This window comes from Epinephelus fuscoguttatus, linkage group LG21 (assembly GCF_011397635.1).
Source record: "Epinephelus fuscoguttatus linkage group LG21, E.fuscoguttatus.final_Chr_v1".
NCBI classification, from domain to species: domain Eukaryota; kingdom Metazoa; phylum Chordata; class Actinopteri; order Perciformes; family Serranidae; genus Epinephelus; species Epinephelus fuscoguttatus.
The window spans coordinates 22,113,423-22,135,832 of NC_064772.1; the positions used below are offsets into that span (position 1 = coordinate 22,113,423).

General features: G+C 42.7%; 1 protein-coding gene across 5 annotated transcripts in view; it reads left to right on the top strand.

Annotated features, from left to right (window-relative positions):
* The window catches only part of sulf1 (sulfatase 1), a 97,126-nt gene that overhangs the window by 43,885 nt on the left and 30,831 nt on the right, over positions 1-22,410 (top strand). For 3 of the 5 annotated variants that reach the window (XM_049565247.1, XM_049565248.1, XM_049565249.1), the window contains exon 1: positions 11,273-11,727. The gene's annotated coding sequence lies outside the window, so the exon portion shown is untranslated. Of the gene's footprint in view, positions 1-1,398; positions 1,485-11,272; positions 11,728-22,410 lie in introns of those variants that run through there. The other 2 variants (XM_049565246.1, XM_049565245.1) reach the window with 2 other exon arrangements.

Below are 22,410 nucleotides of genomic sequence, written 5' to 3' on the forward strand. Positions count from 1 at the left end.
GTGTGTGAAGCATCCATGTTTTAGAACATGTAGCCTCTTAGCAACATCCATATTTGAAGCACTGTCAACTGTCATGGCTGCACATGAGTCTGGACAGACTTGGATGTAAACTCTTACTGCAACTGGACTGGTTTGCGGAGGCATACAACCACGAGGCAGTAATTATAGTTCTTTCCATCTTTTGATTAAATTTCACTTCAAATCTGTCATTAGTAGATCTGTCCCTGTAGCTTTATGCCTAGAGCACACTATACTAGAGAACTTTGAAAATACCGTTATAAGTCACGTACTGTAAGATTTTGTGAAGACTAGGGGTCTTACAGGGTCACTATTTGGAAGACTGTAACTAGATTCCTTTTAGATTATTTCCCCTTCTGCTCTTGGTGGAAAATATTATGCTAAACCTCCTTTAAAAAAATATGACATATTAACAATTCCCAGTGTATCCGCAAAAACACATAACACAAAGATAAAAGGCGCCATATGTCCATGGTATTCTTGTCAATTTGGCATCAAAAAAATCCATAAAGATTAACTGTTTTTACACACAAAATTTAGCTTTTGGATTTTGTTGCCTTAGCTGCACTGTTTTAAAGGGAAGAGACCATGGAAATGAGGGGGAAAACATTTCACAACTCCATCAGTTTCTTCTCCTTTTCCATAATCCAAGAAAATTTTTAACGTTCTTATACCTCCCCAGAGTCTTCTCTGTCTTTACTATCTACCTGGTTTGCTGCTTTGGTTTGTTTTGTTTCTGTGGAGAGCGCACCTATTGATTGTGGAGAATATTCACATCATAGAACACAGTCTAGAGAGAGATTTATGACCACCTTACACAAAGCGATCGAGGTCACGGGAGTTTGCCGCAACTCTAGCAAAACTGATTTAATTCCAGCATTTGAAATTTGCCTGTGACAGCCAAATTGCATAACAAGTTGTTAGGTGTAAGACCAGCTTTAGATTGTGCAAGTTTTGTCAGCAATAGTTCAGTGAGGAAACAGCAGTGTTATCAGATGGTCTCCGTAAAATTCAAGAGATCAACATTCTCGCCAACACAGGAGGGAAGGGGGGTGGGGCAGGGAGAAGAGAAAACACAGGGGTTTATCAGTCGTGTTCCTAACTTTACCTCCTCATCTGAAGTTATGTTTTCGGAAGGCTTTGTGAAAGTTGCTTGTAGAGATGCACGTTGAACAGATCTACATACATACATAGGAGTTCTTCTTTTTTTTCTTGGGAGGGGGGACTAAAATATTCACAAGATGATGCCCATTTTCTCCTTTTTGGCCTCGTCATTGTGGCTGAGATTCCATGCCCCAAGAGGGAAGATAAGCGCTTACTAGGAGGATATTCTGAATTCCTGTACTGTTTTTCTCCCCTCTAAGGTCCCTCTCATTGCAGGAGTGTATTCACTGAAACAACTTCATATGTGTGTCATCCTGGAGAGAGTGGAATCTACTTGAACAGAGGTTAATGGAGAGGTTCAGGTAGGAGTCATGATGGGTTATATTCTGCCTGTGTATGCTTTTTTTTTTTTTACCTACATGGAACATCACTTTGTCACATATTTCCCCCTCTTATTTCTCTCCCTTTCCTCATTGTCTTTCTTTGTGAACATTGGGCCAGTTATAGAACAGTGCACAGAACAGTAGAGGAGCCCCATCTCTTCTCATGCATATTCAAGCACGCGTGCACACACACTCACACTATGAAAGGCAGCTTGGCTCCTGGTCAAGGGATCTCTGCTAAAGACTGGTCCTGGACAAGAGAGCTGATCGCCAGCCAAGCAGGACAGTTACAAAGTGGAGCATGGGAGGCCCCGCCATGTTTGCCGAGATCTAAAGCCTCTTTCTCTAAAGCTTTGTTTGCATTTTGTTCACTGCAGCAGCTGAACAGTACACAGAAAAGCCTTTTCTTACCCTTTCTCTGTCCACTCTTTTTCGCTTTTCACTTTTTCTGACTCGGCTGCTTTCTGACAGTTGATTCTGTTCTTGTGTACTAAAGGAAATTATGTGCTTAATTGGATTATTGGGAGTTTTCTTCAAATGAGTGCTCACCCACCCACACAGCCCCAGACTCTGAATTCTCCTCTGGGTTGGCTGTCCGCTACATGTTTCCAGACTCCACGGTCTGCAGGATGAGCATGAAATGGGAACCTGGGAGTGTGTTAAAGTTTAATACCATGAAGCCAAAGCAATTATAATAAATACAATTACATTTTCAAGATGTTAAAAGGGTTTTGTTTATACTCACTTGATTACGGAACAGTTTTCAAATCAAGGCAGCAATTCCATTTAAGCATTCACATTAATTGAGAAAAGCTCTCTTTTCACTCTCTGTCTGTGTCACTCACACACATACACATAGTAACACAATGTGAAAATTCAACCTGATATGGGACAGATCTAGCTGTCAGACATCTCTGCTGGCCATCACCTTCAGTGTGCTACTTGGCCCAGGTTTATAGAAACACAGTGGTGTCCAAACGCACGCAGGCATCACTGGAATTTGCACCTGTTGGAGACCCGGCTCTTATGGTCTTCTCTCTTGAGAGCTGTCCCTCTTGCTCTTCCTAGGCATTCTTTAGTAACCGAGGGCATGACCTGTGAATCGTTGTATAGAAATGGTGAAATCTCAAATGAAGGAAAGGAAGCCGATGGGGGTTAAAATGGGTAAAGGGCAGAGTGGATGATGAGAGGGCCTGAGTGTATAAAGAGGCTGGATGAGGGAGCTTAGGGAAGGGGAGGGTCCCGCTCTTGTACCTATTCTCATACAAATGATCCCATGCGCTGTGTGGCCCTTCAGTGGGTCATAAACATCCCAGTGGTTGTGCAGTTGTGTAGTGGTGAGCTGTTCATGTTACTGATTTTCTCCTAGAGAGAGGAAGCGGAGTCCAGGGCACAGATTAAAAGGCCTCTCTTTCCCACCCGCGTGCGAATCACAAATCACATAGAGCCACAGTGCTTCCCCTCGCCCAGGAACCCAACAAACACCCTGTTAAAAGCCACAGCCACATCCCTGTGTTTTCATCTTACTGGGCACAGAAAACATAGTTTGTATTCTAATTAGACTAGTGTGCATATCCAAGTTTTCCATGTGGACACCAGTGCTGCAGTGGATGTCTATTAGCCTGCCAGTTTAGTCCTTGTGCCTCATTATAACGTATTTTGGTGGTTGTATTGCGGCTGTTAAGAACAGCACTGATCATTCACTGGAACTGTTATGTAGTGATGTATCATTAAACTACTATATGTCAACATGCTCTGTATCCTCTAAACCGATCTCCCTTGTTCTCGCCACATTCTGCTGACAAATGAAAAATCTGTCCTTATCGTGGCCCGGGGCCAGTTAAGGCCTCTGAGGGGATAATTGAACGGCCTATCTGCTCTACGCAAATCCTAATTCTCTCTCTCAACAGGCCACTGGCGGCATGCTTTATGGGATTATTTTCAACCAGGCATTTTGAATGTTGTAGCATACATAGGCCTTCCTTCCCACGTACAGCTTTTCCCCTTTCTCCTTGTTCCTGCCTTTCACCTTCTCGCCTGAGAGGATTAGTAAGTCAGGCTTCCGGAAACGGAGCACCACTCGACGAGAATGAGACTCCCAAAAGCTCCGAGACAGGAAGGAGCTGGACACTGGCTTTATGACAACAATCACTGCCTTCTCTCGATGTCTTTGGGGGGGTTTTTTGTATTTTAACAAAGAGTTGGCCTGTTTTTTGCAGTGAATATCAGTGTAAACAGCAGATTTTTCTGCTACCCAAGAGACTGAGTGGAGTCTGTGGAGTCAGGGGGTATGGAGGGAAATGATTATTTGTTGAATGCATTGTTGTTTGGTGGTGTGGAGACTGTTGATTTGTGGCTACAGAGGAACTGTGCTCGCAGGGTCAATGATATGCTTTACCAATTCCTTTTTGTCCTTTATCTCTAAAACATTTTTGGAGGCAAAAGGACATTCTTTGTTGAGATTAAAATATATCCATGGCTTATTGACAGTTCAGAAAAAGGGTTCATTTTCAGCTCAGGCTAAATCATATTTTATATTGAGCAAGATGAACCCCTTAAAGGGATACTTTGCTGATTTCCAACCAGCTTTGTATCATAACAATATGTATAGTATATAAAAATGAACTATGGTAAACTAACCTCCATCTTACCAGCACCCAGATCTTCCTGCTCATCTTTCACCTCGAACCAGTCGATCGCAACCTGATTTTTGATGTCTTTGTGGCTTTTGCTCAAACTGCAGATTGTGCTTCTGCATTTCCAAATTCCTGCCACCACAGACAAGGAGCCACAGTACTGGACTGCAGGAGAGAGCAGCCCCTCTGTTTTTCTCTCTTCAAACGTTTTCAGAAACATATTTTAGCGTACTGTTTAAATGTAATTTGAGGTTGTTTCCTATCTGCCAGTTGCCATATTATTTCCTGTGACAAAACAGACAAGCTCACATAATGTCACCCAACAGCAGAAGCGTTTATAGGTCCGTTTTGGTGCAGTGCATTCTGGTAGCTGGAAGTTTTATACCTCTTGATCAAAAGCAAACGCCACAACCCCTATTATCTGTTTTCTGTGGTCATATAGCACAAATTTCAGAAACATTTGTGTTTTTCTACTGCATAGACAGCCCAGTTTTGTGAAAAGACCATCTTTACAGAAGGGAAATACTTTTATAAACAGTATTGTGTACAAAATTGCCAAGTGTAAACTAAATGATGATGTCTGTCCCAGAAGAAGAATAACCAGAAGTAGGGCATGACCGCCTGGTTGTATGGTGACTATTGTAAGCCCAGAAATATGGGAATAGGGGGAAATTGTGTTGAATTCAAAGGCTTAAAAGATTTTCAATTGTTGAATTTTTGCACCAAGATTTATTTCTGGGTGAGGATGACCTGACCCACACTGTGGTCCATATTTTGGTCCAAGTGGAAAAGCACTGTTACCTATTTTTTTAATCTAGTGTGTCCTTCAAGATGTCTTAATTCATGTCTATTCAAGAGCAACCAATTTTGTTCCACTTGTGCTGTCCCAGTTTGAGAGAGGTGTTGCAGGTTGTCTTTCTAATCTTACCAATATATGTCTTTAACTAATGTTAAGCCCACTTGAACTGCTTTTGTCTGACAAGACTGACAAAAGGCACCAACACGTTGTGTAAATCAAAAGTGGAATTCACTTGTGCTGCAGTCTTAAAGGTCCCTGAGGCTGAGCCTGTGGAACCTGGTTGCTACATGACCTCCATTGTCTTAGCTGTCAGAATGTCTTTCATCTTCTTACTAGGACCCAGGGAGAGCGATCAGTATCTCCCCGTTGTATCTTTCTCATATCTCCATGGCTTACAGCACTGGTTCCCAGCCATATACCCATTTACTGAACCTTAAGGCTATCCCAAATCATTTCCGTCATCCTTTGATTCAGCAGATCAGGGGAATGATAGGACTGGTTTCTCTTGCTATCTTTTCCCAACTCAAGAAGTTCTTGGAACGTCCTAATCCCACTTTAAAATGACTCCCTGGGTGGTCCATCAGATTTCCACAGAAGTCGTTCTACGTACTATCATCTGATTTTTATCATGGCTATGAAACATAAAAGTTTGGAAAAGCAAATGAATAAGGAATCTGTTTTTACTGTTTTCCAGGCAACACAGTGTTGAAATATTTGTGAGAAGGACTTTTGATGAACCTATCAATTGATTCACAAGATATGAGGCCCCCTATTTGACACACAGTGTTTTAAGGCTTGATCAGTAAGGGTGTCTGTGTGCTCCTAAGTGCCCCTGACAGCCTGTAAGAACCATGCAATCATAGTCTGTGCTGACAGTTGTTGTTATTTGGAAATCTGGATGCACTTACCTTTTTTCATGCCAAGAATTATCCAATATAGGCGGCATTCCTCTTGAGCTACATATGTGGAAGTTAGTAAGTATTTGCACCTGTTTATCATTATCAGTGGTACAACCTGTCGTTTTATATTTTGTGTGGGAATCAAACTCATAATTTTCCTCAGAGCAAAAATGATCAGAAGAGGGATTAAGTCAACTGTAGTTTAGGGAAGCTGGAAGAACATCATGTGGGATTGCGACATAAAGGCAGTGTGGCTTATGGAAACAATTGCTTTCAATGAAGGATAGTCACTTGTGTTTTATGTGATTGGGAAAAGGTAAATATGCTAACTGCTCTGATCTAATGACATTTGGAGTAATACTTTGTTGGTTTAAACCCCCAGAGATTAGATTAGGTTATCAAAATGCAACATTATCCTCTATTACAACTGCCTTTTACACTCTTAACACTGATGGTTGGTGGCCATCATGTAAACATCTGTCAGTGAGGTGATAGCACATCTGGCATCTGATTGAAGTCTGTTGGTGGATGTCATTATTAACAGACCTCTAAATCCTATCATCATTACCTAACACTTGATCTCAGGTTACTGTTAATGACTTCATTATGTGTTAGTGTATTCCCTTTGTCTGCAGTAAGACCTGTTAGCTGCTTGATAGTGGCTTTTGAAGAGTAGGTGTCAGTCCTGATGTTTATTGTAGTGATGACTGGCAACCTTTCAAGTAAAAAAAAGCCAAGCAATATACTTTGTTATTCATTGTTTGTTAAAATACCTGGAAACTGAAAATTTCACATATAAAGTATGCTTATGTCCACACAAATAACTCTATAATTGTGAATACCAAGATAAGGGTAATAGCCTCATTAAGCTGTTTACAAAGTAGTTACCAAACTCCAAACCCCAGTAACCCTAATTTACATGGCTGTGGTAGTCGAGTTACCAAAGACATGTAATTTTTTTTCAATATGTCAATCAAGCTGTGAGCCTGAATAGGGCTGCAGCTATCAGTTATATTGGGAATTGAATATTCTACATAAATCTATCAATTAATTGAGTATTTGCATAAGAAATACTCTTGCTTTAAAGAGCAATAGTGAATATACAAAAGAGAAAATAACATGGGTCTCTTAAATGGATAACTAATTGGTTTCCTTTTTAGAAAATGAACATTTTTCTTGCTTTAATTTTGTACAGTAATTGGGCTCCAATTGCTACCAGCGCCACCCAGTATTTAGTTTTTGGGAGGTTTTATGCATCGCTCTGTGTGTGTGTTTGCGTATATGTGTGTAGCTGTCATATTAATAAGGCGAATGAAGTTGAAGTTGAATGAAGATGTAGCGTTTTATTTTCTGTGGTTATGTCCCTAAGTTAGGAATGTTTTGCTCAAGAAATTAAACAGCAAATGATATGCTGCAGTCAATTTATGAAAGTCTAACTAGCCACCATGTTGTTTTATGTTCTTAAAGGGAAGACTTTGCTAATTTTCAACCACCTCTGTGTCACAACGGTGTGGACATTTTGTGCAGATGAATGCCGTGTATCTCTCTGTGCTGCCTGAGATTCCCGCTCATCTGCTAGCGAGGTCCCTGGGTTTTGGGTCATTTGGCGGACTTTTGCTGGTGGATAAGCAGGGAGCTCCAGGTGCCAGCAGGGAGGCTGAGTGTTGTTCATTTGCACTTAACATTACTGCCTGTGTTGCAACAACAAAGAGCTGGTTGAATATGGACATAATGAGCCAAAATTTACGCATATCCTTTATGAGCCTTCATTTTACCTAGCAAGCATTGATTTAAGTTAAATGCAAACATTCATGTTACCTTGTTCTGGATCAGCTCCATGGATTGAATGCTTTCTGCTGAGATCCTGAAGTATTGACGTTGTGTTATTGTGTTAGGCTAGTTTGGTTTTTACAATAGACACACTGTACAGATTTTTTGTTTTGAACCAGCTTGAAATTATCCCATACTTTGGACACTTTATGTAATTTTATTTAGCCTGTCTCTTCTCTTTGCCTCTCGCACTTTGCTCTTTCTTTTTCTCCAATTTTACAATCTGCACTATGAAATCATTGTAAGTGCGTTGTTCCAAAGTAAAAACCATTCATGCAAAACCCAGTGTGTTGTGTATAGTTATGGATTAAATTATTTTTAAGCACACAAGTAACACTATCTTGTGGTTGAATTGTGTTTAATCCAAATACATGACCCAGTGCCTTTATGCTAACTCACCGAAGGTGTAACATGGAAAGAGATCATTTTTTAAAGTGACAGTTGGCTTTATTCAGGGTATTGGGACACATGCCGCCACACATGTGTGCTTGGATCTGTGGTTTTCATACATGTTCAATCACATATGTGTGGTGCAAGGGCACATGCATGGCACAGCAGGAGGGTAGCGTGAGGAGAGCTCCCTCCACATGCATGTGCTGCATGTTCAGCTGTCACTGAACCACAGAAGCCCCTCCTTCTCCTCCACTCCCCACTTTCTCTATTTTTCCTTCACCCTTACCGCCCCTCTTTCCCTACTGTATTCCTGTCTCCCTCTGTCTTCCCATCTCCTGCCTTTCATTTCTCCTCCAAGCCCGATACATTCATGGCCAACTGTGCGTGTCCTCTCCTGCTTTCCTGCTGTAACCCAGTCATCCCCAGCTCTCAGCTGTGCCTCTCTGGCATGAACTTGAGATGACACTGATTCAACCCCCAAAGGTGTATGGAGTCCTGGGGACCAGCAGGACCAAAGCAAATGTAACATCTAAGAAGAACACCATGGAGTACAGTGCTTTACAAATTCGATCACACCTGGGCTTAGCTGTGGAAAAAGGTTTTGTCTTTTCTAAGACTAGTTTTGTCTTCTCTGCACCCAGAGTTGGCACTTGCTAGTTGTGCATGTTGTTTCTCCAGTGTCTTCCATCCTGACTCAAACGGATCTTAAGCAGCTGACATGTTCAATACTTTGATACCCACCAGTCATCTGACACGAGTCTTCAGCACTGCATTACAGAGGGAGGTAAACATGGCAGTAGCCATGTGCTTGGCATTTAAAATGCTGTGCAGTACAAGACAATGTCACCCCAAGGTTTGCCTTCCTCCACATCATGGCTGTATCTTCCAGCGGCAGCCCTAGGGCTCTATACTGGCACAGAGGCAGGATCACAGCTATGACACCCCTATGTATCTCATTCAGCCATAGAGAATGGGACTATTGAACCGAGTAGCCCCCCAGCACTGGCCTCTGCCTGCACCTGCAGGCCCAACTGATGGTTGGAAAGCTGGAAGGAAAGGGGGGGAAGTGATTTTGAGATGTGAGGAAGCTTGGATTGAGTTTAAGAGCAAAGCTTGGACAAGAGACAGGACTATGACATCATACTGTATGGGGGAACCAATCTGAGAGGTCTAAAATAAGAGAAAACTGTTCACCTTAAAGCTACTTTCTGTGTTTGATATTCACCATGATGGTCTTGGTGAATTCTTTGTGAAGTAAGGATGGGGAGAAGGCGAGTGAATGGGGGTTACCAGAGAACCTCTGGCCCCCCTGCAGGTCATTCAGTCATTCATAAGATGAGGCCATTTTATAGACCTCCCTCTACCCTTGTCTTTGTTGCTGTTGTGTCCATCAGCGGAAGTGAAAATGGAAAATGGAGATTAAAAGTGGTCATGCAAAATTGATCCAAAGGTGGATGATCGGTTTCTATCTCTTAAACATTTTATTTCTAGGCGGGCCCTTGCTGGACAATGCTGTAGTTGTTTTCCTCACAGACACCCAGCCTGATAACCTTTTCTGTCTGCATGGATTTATGATGTTTACAGATGTGCTCACTTTATGAAAAAACAGCCCCTCTCCCCCAGTGGGGCAGCCATCTTTAATCCAGTAAAGAGCACAGGGATTTCGTCGCCCCTGGCCTGCCTGAAGGCCCTTTGGAAACCTCTCGGCCGTGAGAATGGGGGCTGGGGTTGGAGGTGTGGGTCGGGATGTGTGTAGCCATGCAGGAGGGGCTGGGGACAGTCTTTGTGAATTTAGTTAATCTAATTTGAGCTCTTTCCCCCTAAGGCCCTTTCTCTCCCTCACCACTGCCCCTGTTTCAAACATCAGTCCAAGCTGGGGAAAGTTTCACGTGACCCTGGTGAAAATAGGCTTTGTTTAGTTTAATCCAATATCCTCATATGTAAACCTGAGGGGGATAGAATTGGGAGCGCCCACAGAAAAAAGTGGCAGCATCTCTGTCATTTGTGTGTTAAAATGGAATGCTAATACACATGCATGAGAAATCTGAGCAGTATCACAGCATGACATTATTGAAGCTTTACCAGTCGGATAATGCAACATATAAGGAATTTGATGACACCACAAATGAAACCTACTGATTAAAGGTCAGTTTGAGAGAGACAATCAAAGTCTTCATTAGTAACTGTTAGTACTCCTGTTTTAACTTACTAGTTTTTGTCACAGGACAACTCGAAACAGAGGCTGCTGCTTATAGAATGTAAATGAACCACTTAGAAGCCTTTCATTGGTGTTTCACACCTCTGATTAACTCATTGTGATGCTGTCGGATATCAGATGGGTATTAACTCATTAGGGTTTGCCTTTGAAGTTGCTCCTGAATATCATCAGGGTCTTGTAATCCTTTTTTAATGGATCAGTGAGTAGGACAGTGGTTCAAAAATGATTAATGTGACAGCCTTTCTCACCTAATGTTCCCTGTGTTTTGCATGAATGGGTTGAAAATTGGTTGATTCATTTAGGAAACGCACCAGTAATGGTGTTACTGTTGAAAGGCAGAGAGTAAATGGTAAACTGCTTTATCAGGTTGCCGCTGTCTAGCCGTAAACCCAAACCCCCCTCTCTTATCTTAACTTCTTTTCCTTTTCTTTCTCTTACTATCTTACTCTTTCCTTGGCTTTGTAATTTTAGTGTCTTCCCCTCTGCCCTCCTTTTTAACTTAAGGCAATTGGTGGTGAAGGGCAGGAATGCAGCCGAGGGACTGTAAGGATTTATCACACTGAGGTGTGAGGGCTGCTGCCTGTGCTTCTGTGCCTGGAGATGTAACAGTTTAGTGCCAACAGCATTCCCACCATGGGGCCAATACAGAAGTTTATTGCTTTTTTGGTTTGATTCTTTAGACCACATACTTTGTGGCTGCAGGGAGAAGAATGGGAGGGAAGGTGTCAAGGACAGAAGGTGCAGAAGTTTGGTGTGCATGGGTTTTCAGTCCGAGAATTGTTGAGTAACATTACCAGCAAGGTAATATGAACCATGAGAATAAGTTATATCCATATTCCTCTTATCAGTCACTGCTTTTGCCTCTTAAACATGGTCCGTCTCTCTCTGCTCTTGCCGTCTCTCTCTCCACTCTTGCTCTCTTTCCCTCTCTCCCCTCCCATTCCTTCTCTTTCCACTCCTCTCACTCTCCCGGTCCCTTCCTCCTACTCTGCCTCTCAGGTTACGATGACTGGGGGTTTTCTTGCTTCCATCTCGTAGAGTGTCTGTGTGTGTGTTTGTGACTGCGTGTGTGTGTGTGTCTCCCTCAGCGCTGAGCTGTGTCCTTGTCCCTGCCTCCTGGCAGCAAGGAGCCACCCAGCAGCCGGTCTGTGATTGGGCAGGGGAGTGGGGTTCTTGACACAGCGCGGTGCTGACTGCTCCGGGACGTGTTTCAACAGATGGTCGAGGTTAGAGAGTGTCATCACATCGGAGAGAGGATTAGAGGAGAGAGGTTGTCTTCCAGGAGCTGTGTGGTCCCCCCTACTCTTCAACCCCAAATCCCTGCACCAAGACACAAACCCCTCTATGAGCGCGGGGAGACCCGGTGAAGAAACGCAAGAAGAAAACTCAGAGAGGAATCCTAGCCTTGCCTCTCACTCGGCCGGCACTCTGCTCTCCTGCCTTTCAGGTACTTCACAACTTTCTCACTGTTTTTTTTTTTTTTTTTATGGTCTGCTTTCTGCTTATTTTCCATTGGTTTTGCAGTGCATGTGCCAGTTAGTTTGTTCAGTCGCTAGTAAATTTCTGATGCAGCATACAGTCAGCAGTGGGAGTCCACAAGTGCAGTGAATCTGTGTTGCCTGTACAGCAGCACTGTGTGCTGGACTTCATAGTTTTCCCCCTGAATGACAGGAATTCCCTCCGTCGCAAATTCCTCCGTCTCAAGGGATTAGAAGGCAGCACATTCCATTAATGTCATTTTTTCCCCAATCCATAAGCACCCATCTGTTAATTTCTAGTTTTCTGAATGCAGGGTGTTTGAAAGTGAAGGGAGGCTACTGTAGATTTGTAAAAGATTGCTGTCACTTAAAAAGTATGCTGCATAATGAGCTGTGTCAGTGGGGGCATCCTGTGAGTTAGAATGTGGACAAGGTAAAAAAAAATCTGTATTTTATTCTGTTTGTATCCTGAATGTCTTTTTTGTCACCTACAATCTTTAGTGAAGATGAATTGTGTCCTTATTTACTCTGTCAGTTCTGCTAATAGGAATTAAAACACAATTTTTTACATGCCCAAAACTCAGTGCGGCAATTAACATTCCCTCACTTCAGACCAGATAAGTTTTTTCATAAATCTTATTCAGAGTGCACTTCTGGCAGAACGTGTCAGTATACGCGAAATGGATGAGCTGCTGAAGACTGCTTTCCGGACAAACTGTCAGAGCAAAGCAGAGACTCAGAATCTACACCTCACTTCAGCTATTTAACTCAAGTCAAGTGAGAAGGGAAACTCGCCAGTGGAGTGGGAATATGATGTATAGTATTTATACCTAGCTCCAGGCAGTGTGTGTGTGTGTGTCTGTGTGTGTGTCTGTGTGTGTATGAGGTGTTTGCAAATGGAGATTGTGCAGCTGTGAAGGGCTGTGCGGACAGCAGCCGGGCTGAGAGGAGAGGAGGTTGTATAGGTGAAAGCTGCTGTTGTGTGAATTTGTGTTTACCTTGGTAAACCAGCCGTAGCTACACTTCCTGCTTGTTACTTGAAGTATTTAACACAACCACCAATAGCTTGTGATGACTGCTCCTTTAAGGCCAGTGGGGACGTTTGTATAAAATTTGGCTGTGTGAGCAGATCAACGATGAAACAGTTAAATTTATTTTTGAGAGAACTGGGAGGGAAAGTTGATGGTCTCTTTATTTTAGGCATCGCGAGAACTTTTATAAGAGGTATTGAGTGAAGTTTGACTCATGGATGTGTTTTTCTGTATTAACCAGAGAGCGTGGTTACATTGACACATAACATTACAAGATCAGTGCTGTAGTTGAACATGTTTTTTCTTCTCTTAATTCATTTTTTTATGCTTCTGGTAAGCTTGGATTTAGCCGCGTGTGATATGTTATTAAATTTCCTCTATTTTAAAGACCAAGTGAGTGACTTGGGACTCTTTATTTTTATTGTGTATTGGATCAATGTATCCTGCACCAATCCACAAAAAGTTGAGAATTCATACTAGTGTTCCTAAATGGCAAAATTATGCTGTGGTCCTGTTCAAAGCCAACTGCTTGTGCCAGGCACAATTGGCAAAAACGTAACGCGCTGGCTTACATTTCAATACACTGGCAGTGCCAGTGTGTATTACTGAATGAGAAAGCCGGAGAAATATGGAGAAGCCTGACTTCAAACTTTCAGCATTGACGGGACTGAGCTATAAATCTTCTGTTCACTTCAGTTTCACCCGGCAGCGTTTAGATTCAATTTCTGATTACCCTACACTGAGCATAGCAAAGCTGCTTTGAGGCATTTTGAAAGGGAAGCGCTGACTGCCAGCTCAGAAGAGAAGGGAGATCCTTTAAACAGTTTAGCTTCACTGTGCTACAAACAAGAGCAGCTGCTGCAAATAATTAGGTTCTGGGGGGTAGCCGCTTGCCAAGACAAACGTTGTTCAAGTAGCGCCTCTGCCATCACTCGGATCTACCATAGTATGTGTGTGTGTGCGTGCATGTGTGTGTGTGTGTGTGTGTGTGTGTGTGAGAAAGCAATTCATTCTGCTGATAAGTATGGTGAATGACTGTGACTGTGTAAGGGAAGAGGAAGAGGTGTATCTGTGGTTTTCATTTTTTGCACTAACGGGACCTGAAGTGTGTGTGTGTGTGTGTGTGTGTGTGTGTGTGTGTGTGTGTGTGTGTGTGTGTGCGCGTGTGTGTCCTTTAAATGCCAGGCACAGTGAATCAGACTTCCCAGACATCTTGCGTGACTTAATACTTGCCAACTGATGAACAAGGTCAGAGGTATTCATTGCAGACTAATTCATCCAAGAAATGAAAAGGGCATTAAATATATGCTTTTGTTCTAAAATGTGCTGCGTAGTGTTGTCAAAAATATCGCTGTATTGATTCATATAGATACAGACTATTTGAAATGGTTTAAATACCCATTCTCCGCAGTATTGATACACTGGTACCAGCTGCACTTTCTTGCTCTCTCTTATTATTGATGTTTAGTACAGTCATTCTGCTGTTCTCTGCTACTAACCAAGAAAAGAAAAGTCATGTATCTCATGTTCTTTTAATTAGAAAAATAAATTGTATGTCCTTAATGTCTGTTTTCCCTGTGGTATCTAAAATAGTGTTGAATATCAATATTTTCCATGGAATTGTATTGGAGTTATAAATTCCTGTATCATGGCAACACTAGTGCTGTACCTGTCAAAAGCGCTGAACTTCATTAAAATTCAAGCATGTGTGGGCAGTGGAAGTCTTTACCTTTTCTATTCTGTCTTATTAACTCCAAATCAAAAACCCGCACTCTCTTCTCTCCAGAACATTACCGTAATTTTATCTCAGCCGAGTCGGACTGTCATCATGCTGCATTTTCTCAGCTTGACCCTACAATGACAGAAGTCACATTTACCATTTCTATCATTATGGGGTTCTCTGGGTTGCAGCAATGTTGAAAGCCTTGACGATGACCTTCTGATACTCAAGGCTGATAAAAAAAAAAAAAGAGTTTTAGATGGTGCTAAAATTGAGCAAGAACGTGAGATGCATTATCCAGAGTTATTTCGATCTAATTGCACCTTATCAGTTAAAATGGCCGACAGTTTAATAAATACTCTCAACTGATTTATTCAGCATCTTTGCCCTGGAAGATGAGAATGTCGGTTCCTCACAATGTTCATCTCTCTGGAAAATTCAGACAGAGATGCTATATAACTGCAGTTTGTGTGTGTTCTCTTGTGTGTGAGCATGTTAAGAAAAGATTTCCTAAACCACCCTCTCCTCCGGCACTTGTTTATCTCTTCAGCTTAATGATAGTGTTCCTCATACTAGCCTGATTGCATAGTAGCGCTGGAGTAGATTGCACAGTCCTATCACTGCAAATGACCAGTATTTGAACAGTGAGCATTTGGCATGCTTTTATTTATGTGGGATCTAGAAAGGCTATCTTTAGATGAGTCAGCCACTTTCTCAGTTCCTTTGTTGTCCTTGCTGATCAAACATTTCCATGGAGTTTCCATTCACTTGCGTACAGCCCTGAAAGGAGACACGTCCTTGACTTTTTAGGGCATATCTTCAGGGAAATACCCTATGCATATCTGGATGTCCACACAGGCACACTGCATAGATCTATTTTGGGGTATTTTGGAGCTCACAATAGCACCCCCAAGTGTTTGTTCAGCCTTTCATTTGAGCGGCAAAGGTCAGGGCATGCAAACATCACATTGAGCTCATCATTGGCAGGAATGCCTGATCCTCCAACCTGCGATCTTGTGCCTGCACACGTTAAAGAGAGCAGCAAACCAGAGATATATTCGATGCTTCACTCTTTTTTTGTGTCTGGCACTGTTCCTTTTCTCTTTGTCTTGAGCCTCTGCCCTGATGACTAGTTGGAAAGACAATATATGTTTTGGGAAGAATAGGTTTTGCAAACTTCTCAGGGGATGGTTAAGCTATGCAACATTCAGGAATGACCCCTGACCAGGTCCTTGTAGTTTTGGCCTTAGAATGAATAGAGCTAGAGGAGATGTGAGATTGCTGTTAGACTTTAGTCATTAATGTGCATTTTTAGCCCGTGAGTGGGAGAAAGAGGATTTGAATGCTTTTTCTGTGATGTCCGCAGCAGCTTTTGTTCAAATGTCACTGCACATAGATGCAGCATGGGCTTAAGAGGGAGAAAGAGAAAGCTGGGTCAAGAGAGACACCGAGGGGGAAGTGAAGAGGGATAAAGTAGAAGAGGCCAACATAAGAGAAAGGGAGGTGTGAACATGTGATAAAGAGGGAAGGAAGTGGTGGTTTTAAGTGGACAGAAAGATGCAGTGATCTTGCCGAGATCAGAGGCTGGATCTTGCGCACACGTTCTTGGTTGTCACTCGCACGTGTGCGCATTTGAAACACATGGACACAAACATAATCTTCTTGTGACACAGTCATGTACAAAAGGGAAACATAGAAAAACGTGTACACACACACACTATCTACAAGCTTACCCCCTCCGTCCTCCACCCCCCAGAGGGCTGCACTGTCCCTGCTTTGTCATCTCTCTTGTCCAATAATCCCCTCCCCAGGGAGAAGCAATCTGTTTTAGATTTGAAAGAGAAAGGGCCCTGCCTGTATCACGTACAATTAAGCAGCCGTCAGAATGCGTCGGCGTAAGTTTGGAGGGAGAAGTGCTGCCACTGGGGGGTTGTCCCTTTCATCCGCCGCTCTTCTAGAATGGAGATAATGGGGTGGGAGGGTTGGAGGGATGGGAGCGGAGGGGGGAGCAGGAGGAATGAATACATTTCCTCACCCCTCCATCCCGCTCCACAGCTCGACTAATAGAAGCCAGCATGCGTTTGTTTCAGCTCTTCTGCTCCCTTTCTTCCCTTCTCCCCTGGAGCGGGCAAACACATTCAGCCTCTGCCAGCACTCCCCTCCTCTGCCCGTGTGTGTCTATGCGTGTGTGCATGCACAATCACTCATATGTGTGGACTTGGCCATGTGCTACTGGTAGCCTCTGGTCCTGTTTGCCCTTACTTGAACAGCTCGGCTGTGCCATGTGGAAGCAGAATGGCTGAATATTTGAACAGTTGTGGTATTAAAGGTTGGGCAACTTTGTTTATACTGACGGTCCAGCATTGCATGACACACATTATCTTTGCTTTGCTTTCCTTGAATTGCCCGCGGCAAGTTCAGCTGAGTTTGGCTGGTGTCTCTTCAACATGTTGGGATGATGCATTGACTGCATTCCTTCAACTTTGGCTCAAATGTAAAGGAATGGAAGCACTTGGAGGGGTAAGCTTCCTGTTTTATGCTTAGTAAGCTAATTAGTCTCCGGGTAGATATCGTATTTTAGATATTTTACAATGCACTAAGATCTGGAATTTCTGCCAGGCAGGATAAAGTTAATTAAATTACAAATGACGTTACTGCATGCTTTGGAAAGCCACACACTGAGCCAGAGGCAATGGAAAGGAGAGCTCCCCTGTGTACAAATTACAGGTTACGTGTCTGTCTGTGTTCAAGTCTGACTGATTCTTACTCTGGCAGTTTCAGTGAATGACTACTGCACACACACGGAGTATATGATATCCAAATACACACATGCATATATGCCCACAGGCATGGACAGAAGGGAGTGCTGAACAGGCACAGGTGCAATCGGATGAATGCTTTTTTATGAGTGGTATCATGTTGGTGTGTCACAGCCATGGAGAAGTTTGTTTATGGCATCCAGGGTCACGCAGGCTGGTTCTCATGGTCTATGTTTGTCTACAGTTCCCAGAGAATATGCCTACACATGTTCCACATTTTAGGGGTGTTTAGTTTCATGCACCAGCAGCAGCACTACACTTAACTGGGGTTTGCTGATTGAGCTGCCACCACCTCACCCTGAGGAATCTGCCTTTTTTCTCTCATTTTATCAGAATTCATTATTCAGGATTGATTTGGTTTGTATTCCCATAATTAGGGGAACTTTTATTAAATGCTAAATGCTTATTCATATTTAATTAACTTACAACAGCACAGCACAGCTTCTGTGATATTAAGTGTATCACTTTGCTAATGCCCAATTACTAGAAAAAGAATCACTGGCGGCTGCTGAGATAGGTATTATTAGTATTTGTCAGGACCCCAGGAAGTGTGCCGGTCTTTAAAGCCAACTTTCATAGTGGCCAAACAGTGGAATTACGTCTGTCACTTGATGCCATTGGGCCCAAAAATGCTCTCTCTGGTAGACTTACATTGTAAAAGAGACATCCGTCAGTCAGTGGATAAATATTTTTGAGCATCACAACCATGCTAAATGACTTTTTACTGTCAGGATTTGATCTGTTAGGTCTAATAACGTTTAGGAAGTCTAGATAAATAATTGTATTCCCATTCAAGTTACTAAAGCACAAAACCAGAAGTAGTCGGCTTCGATGTCTCAAGTTCACCTCCTTTATAGGCCACACAGTGCGGAAGCAGTACTGATCATATGGGTAATTTTACACACAACAGTTGAACTTTTGGGGCCCTATGTGCCACTGAGCATCTTTTATAGGAATGAACAGGGCCCTGCCTCCAATGTTGTATCCAGTTCTTTTCGCGTTCAAGTTTTTTTTAAGTCTAAATCATCCATTTTAGTTGTTGTTACCCTAACTTCACTTTATCAGCTCAGTATAAGCAGCTAGATGGTAACAGGGACTTTATAATTGGGTATACTATGTCTATTGGCTGAATGTGATGTATACTGATCATCTTTAAAGACAAGACAGTTGCCAAAGTTGTTTTACTTTTTCTTAAATTTGAGTTTATTTTAGGTGCATACAGTCGTCTGATTGTCGTCCTGTTTTAAATGATGTCAGAAATGCTTATTTTTCTCAAAAGCACAGTGCTTGTTCAGTTCAGGATCTTCTGTTTACCTGTTTTTCTTTTTTTGTGTTGCTAAACACAGTTCTGTCTGTATTGACACTGACATAATTCTCTTCAGTCTGTAGTTTGAGTAAATAAAACTCTATTTTTATTGTAAGCACAGACCCACACAAACACAGAGATGGAGAAAAGTAAAGCTCAGTTTGCTATTTGAAACATTTCTTTACCTTATATTACCTTTCCTACCTAAGTCAAACCTTATTTAGGAGAATGGTGCATTGGTCAGTGAGCAGTCCAAATGAATCTTTATTTGTTTAAAGTGGTCCTGCACCATACCCTTGTGTTTTGTTTTGTTTTTTTAGTAATTTTTTAAGTAAACAGCGCATATTGAAAGAAAAGGCCATGTCTTCTTGTTGTGCTCATACAGGTTTTACTTTTCTTGTTAATTTTCACAATATACAAGGCAGAGAATTCAAGTCACTCTTCTCAAGTCAGTAGTCAGTGAACATTACAGGGCTGTTGAACTTGGTCAACTGCCGAGTCTTAACAGAAAGAAACCCTACAGACCTCTCACTCCCTCTTTCTCTCGCTCTTTCTCTGTGCCACCACGCTGCTGATTTCATGGAAAAGAAGTCAATCTCTTTATTCTTGACAATTACCTCAGTGGAAACCCATTGAAGCAATTTGCCATAGCTCTCTTTTGTGGTAAAAGGAATAATTTATCTGGGGTATATTTGACGAGTCAAAGAGACAAGAAAGCCACCCGTGAGTGAGCAATACGTTCTACTCCCTCTCGCTCCGACTTTCTGTGGAGCTCTCGCAGCCTGATGGAGTGTTTCTGATGGGAGTGTGGGTTTTGACAAGAAAGTGGCTGGAGGAATATAAATGTGCAGTATTTTATTCATCTGAGGTCGTCTATCGCTAATGGTTTCCATTCATGGCTTAGAATAGATTTAACAAGAAAGCGCCTGCTCGAGACTCGTATCATATAACTGTGGCTGCTGATCCTCTGATTGTGATTCTGTGTTTTCATATCACACTATAAATCAGAGGAGTGGTTTCCCTTTCGTTCACTCTCTCCCCTTTCCTTCTCTCCTCCCTCTCCCTCTCCTCCTCTTTCTCTCACCCTTGTCCTCACCCTCTGAATGGTAAATTTACTTTTCCACTTGTAAAACTGAGCCTCAGTTGAAAAGCAAGCCTCCCAGAAAAAAACAGTACATGTCTTTGGAAAAGTGTAAGAAAACATTAGGCATCATGTACTGCTATGTGCATACATATTATACTGATAGATATATAAGAGAAGTGAATTAATGCAATACTGTTACCCACTCATTTTGAATAGTGGGAGCAGAGATTGGCCATTCAGGGCACTGAACATAATGATAATGAGTGTATGTGAGTGATGCCAGTCATACTGACTGACACTAAACTCCCAGACACCCCAAACCAACATCAAAGAACCAGTGGCGACGAAGGCCAGCTGTTGCGTCACTTCATGTTGCCTTTTTTCTTGGCCAAAAAGTTGCGTCTGAGCACACCACAGTGACCACAGCCAATGCCTAACTAGCACATATGTTCTAGGTAATAACTCTCCATACCAGCAGGTGGCTGTAGTCTGCATTCATTATTCAAAAACACAACCCTGTGTTGAAAGAACAAATGATATGTGCCGGGAATCAATAACACAAACAATTGCAAACCATTTCTGCGAAGAAACTCAATGGCCGAAACATAATCTTACCGAATGTAACAAGATTCAACATGGCAAGTCTCGGGGCACACAGTAGCTCAGTGGTTAGAGCGGGCACCCTATGTACAAAGGTACATGTGTCCTCATCGCAGCGGCTGTTGATTTGACTTGAGCCCACGGCCCTCTGCTGGATGTCCCCTATCTTTCCCCCTTCCCACTTCAAACTGTTCCACCATTTAAGACTAAAAGTGTCTCCCAAAAAAAAAAAAAAACCTTTAACATGCTGAATCAGCTGAAAGAAGTTGACAAGGGCTGGCTAGTGCCAATGGTGCAGGACACACTGCAAAAACTAGGGCGATAGATGCTCACCAACAGTCCAACGTTGACCGATGGTCAACTGTCAGCTTGGTGTGTCAGGGCCATAAGGCCTATTTGTCAGATTGAGGCTTTTGCTTGGAAATACAGACCTCAACTAAGAGGTTTCCATAGTTAAGAATATGGGCGCTTAAATACACACCACCTTCAGGACAGGAACACACACGCACATACATAAATAAATACAGGCAGCTTTCCCCATTCATGAAATGACCTTGTGTGTTTTTTAATCATTTCCCTCTTAGGGTTCTCAAACCCCCCTCATGATTTCCAACAGACCACCTGGTGGCCCGCAAGCCATTCTTCCTTTGAAGTCTTTTGGACAGGGATTCATTTAATTATGCATTAAGATGCATCCATAATATTGATGGGGTGGCATGGCAGCCTTGGCACTACAAAGGCTCTCTTACCAGGTCCGAGAGAAACATGAGGGGTTTAACTAATAGCCATGAATGCACTCACTCCAGGTTCACATTTCACTGAATTGAGGCCATTCTTCTTCATTAAAGTGGCCTGCGCTGTACTCTAAACATGCTGCATACCAGTGGATGGGAATAACTTCTAGCTATAACATCTGAAGTTTTGTAGTTGTGACATGGACAAAACAAGGATTCTGAATGTGCCTGTCAAGGTTAAGAGTTGTGAAGCCATAAACATGTCGGAACAAAGAGCCAGTGATCTCTCCTCACTGCCTTGCGCTTGGTTTTCTCACTGGAATTTTGTCATAGATCCTACACCAATTTGGGCATTTTGGTCAAACAAATCAGTGGAGTTAAGAGTCTGAAAACATCGAGGTCTGAGCATTTTCCCAGTGCTTACCCACAGCCAAGTGAGTGCATCGGGACAGAGCTCTCCTTCAGTCAGCTCAGCGTCGCTGACGGGCGGGTCTTGGTGGGTACAATATGCTGCCCTTGGCCTGCTGGGCACAGCGCGCCCCGACACAGGCCCTCCTCAGTGTAAAAGGCCCTCGTCAGTCCTCATGGCAGGAGACCAGCCGAATTCCCTCGGATTACAGAAATATTTGGACAAACCTTAATCTAAGGCCTCGCAATAATTATTTTTTCCCCTCTGAAATGGAGATGGAGCAATCAGTCTGCACTGAAAAATGTCACTGGTCTGAAGCAAAAATCAAGAGATCTAACATTGTTGTCCTCCATCTTTACATCTTCTGCTTTGCCTCTTAGATCAGCTTGTAACCAAACGTATACATGTACTTCTCTCTTTAATTTTATTTTATATTTTCCATAGTTCTCTCATGTTTGAGTGGAGTTCCTGTACAAAATTGCGACTGTATGCAACAAGTCTTTTGCCGTCATTGCTAGTCATGGAGCCTATAGTTACAGAACAGCCTCCAGAATTCAAACTATGCCCTCAGACTTTAATTCCCCCTTTTTGCCATTGTTCCTCTGTGACTTGGCTGCCCTAGTGAGATGGACTGGGCAAACAGAGAGGGAGGGAGAGTGGACAGCAATAAGAGGGGATTTGAGGTGCTTTGAAATGGCCATTGTCCTTAATAGTTAGGCCTTTTATGAATGACTGATTTACTTGAGTGGGGCAAGGCATCTGGTTTGGGTTTGACTTGCATCTTGTTTTGGGAAGGTGAACCCCCTCACCTCCAAACTTCTCCATGTTAACTTGAGGCTCGAAGTCTGTGGGCAGACACACATTAGTAGACAAATGCACTGCTTAAAGGGAAATATGGATTCACTGCTGTCAATCAGTGTGTTTCGTCCAGGAAAATCCCCTTATGCGT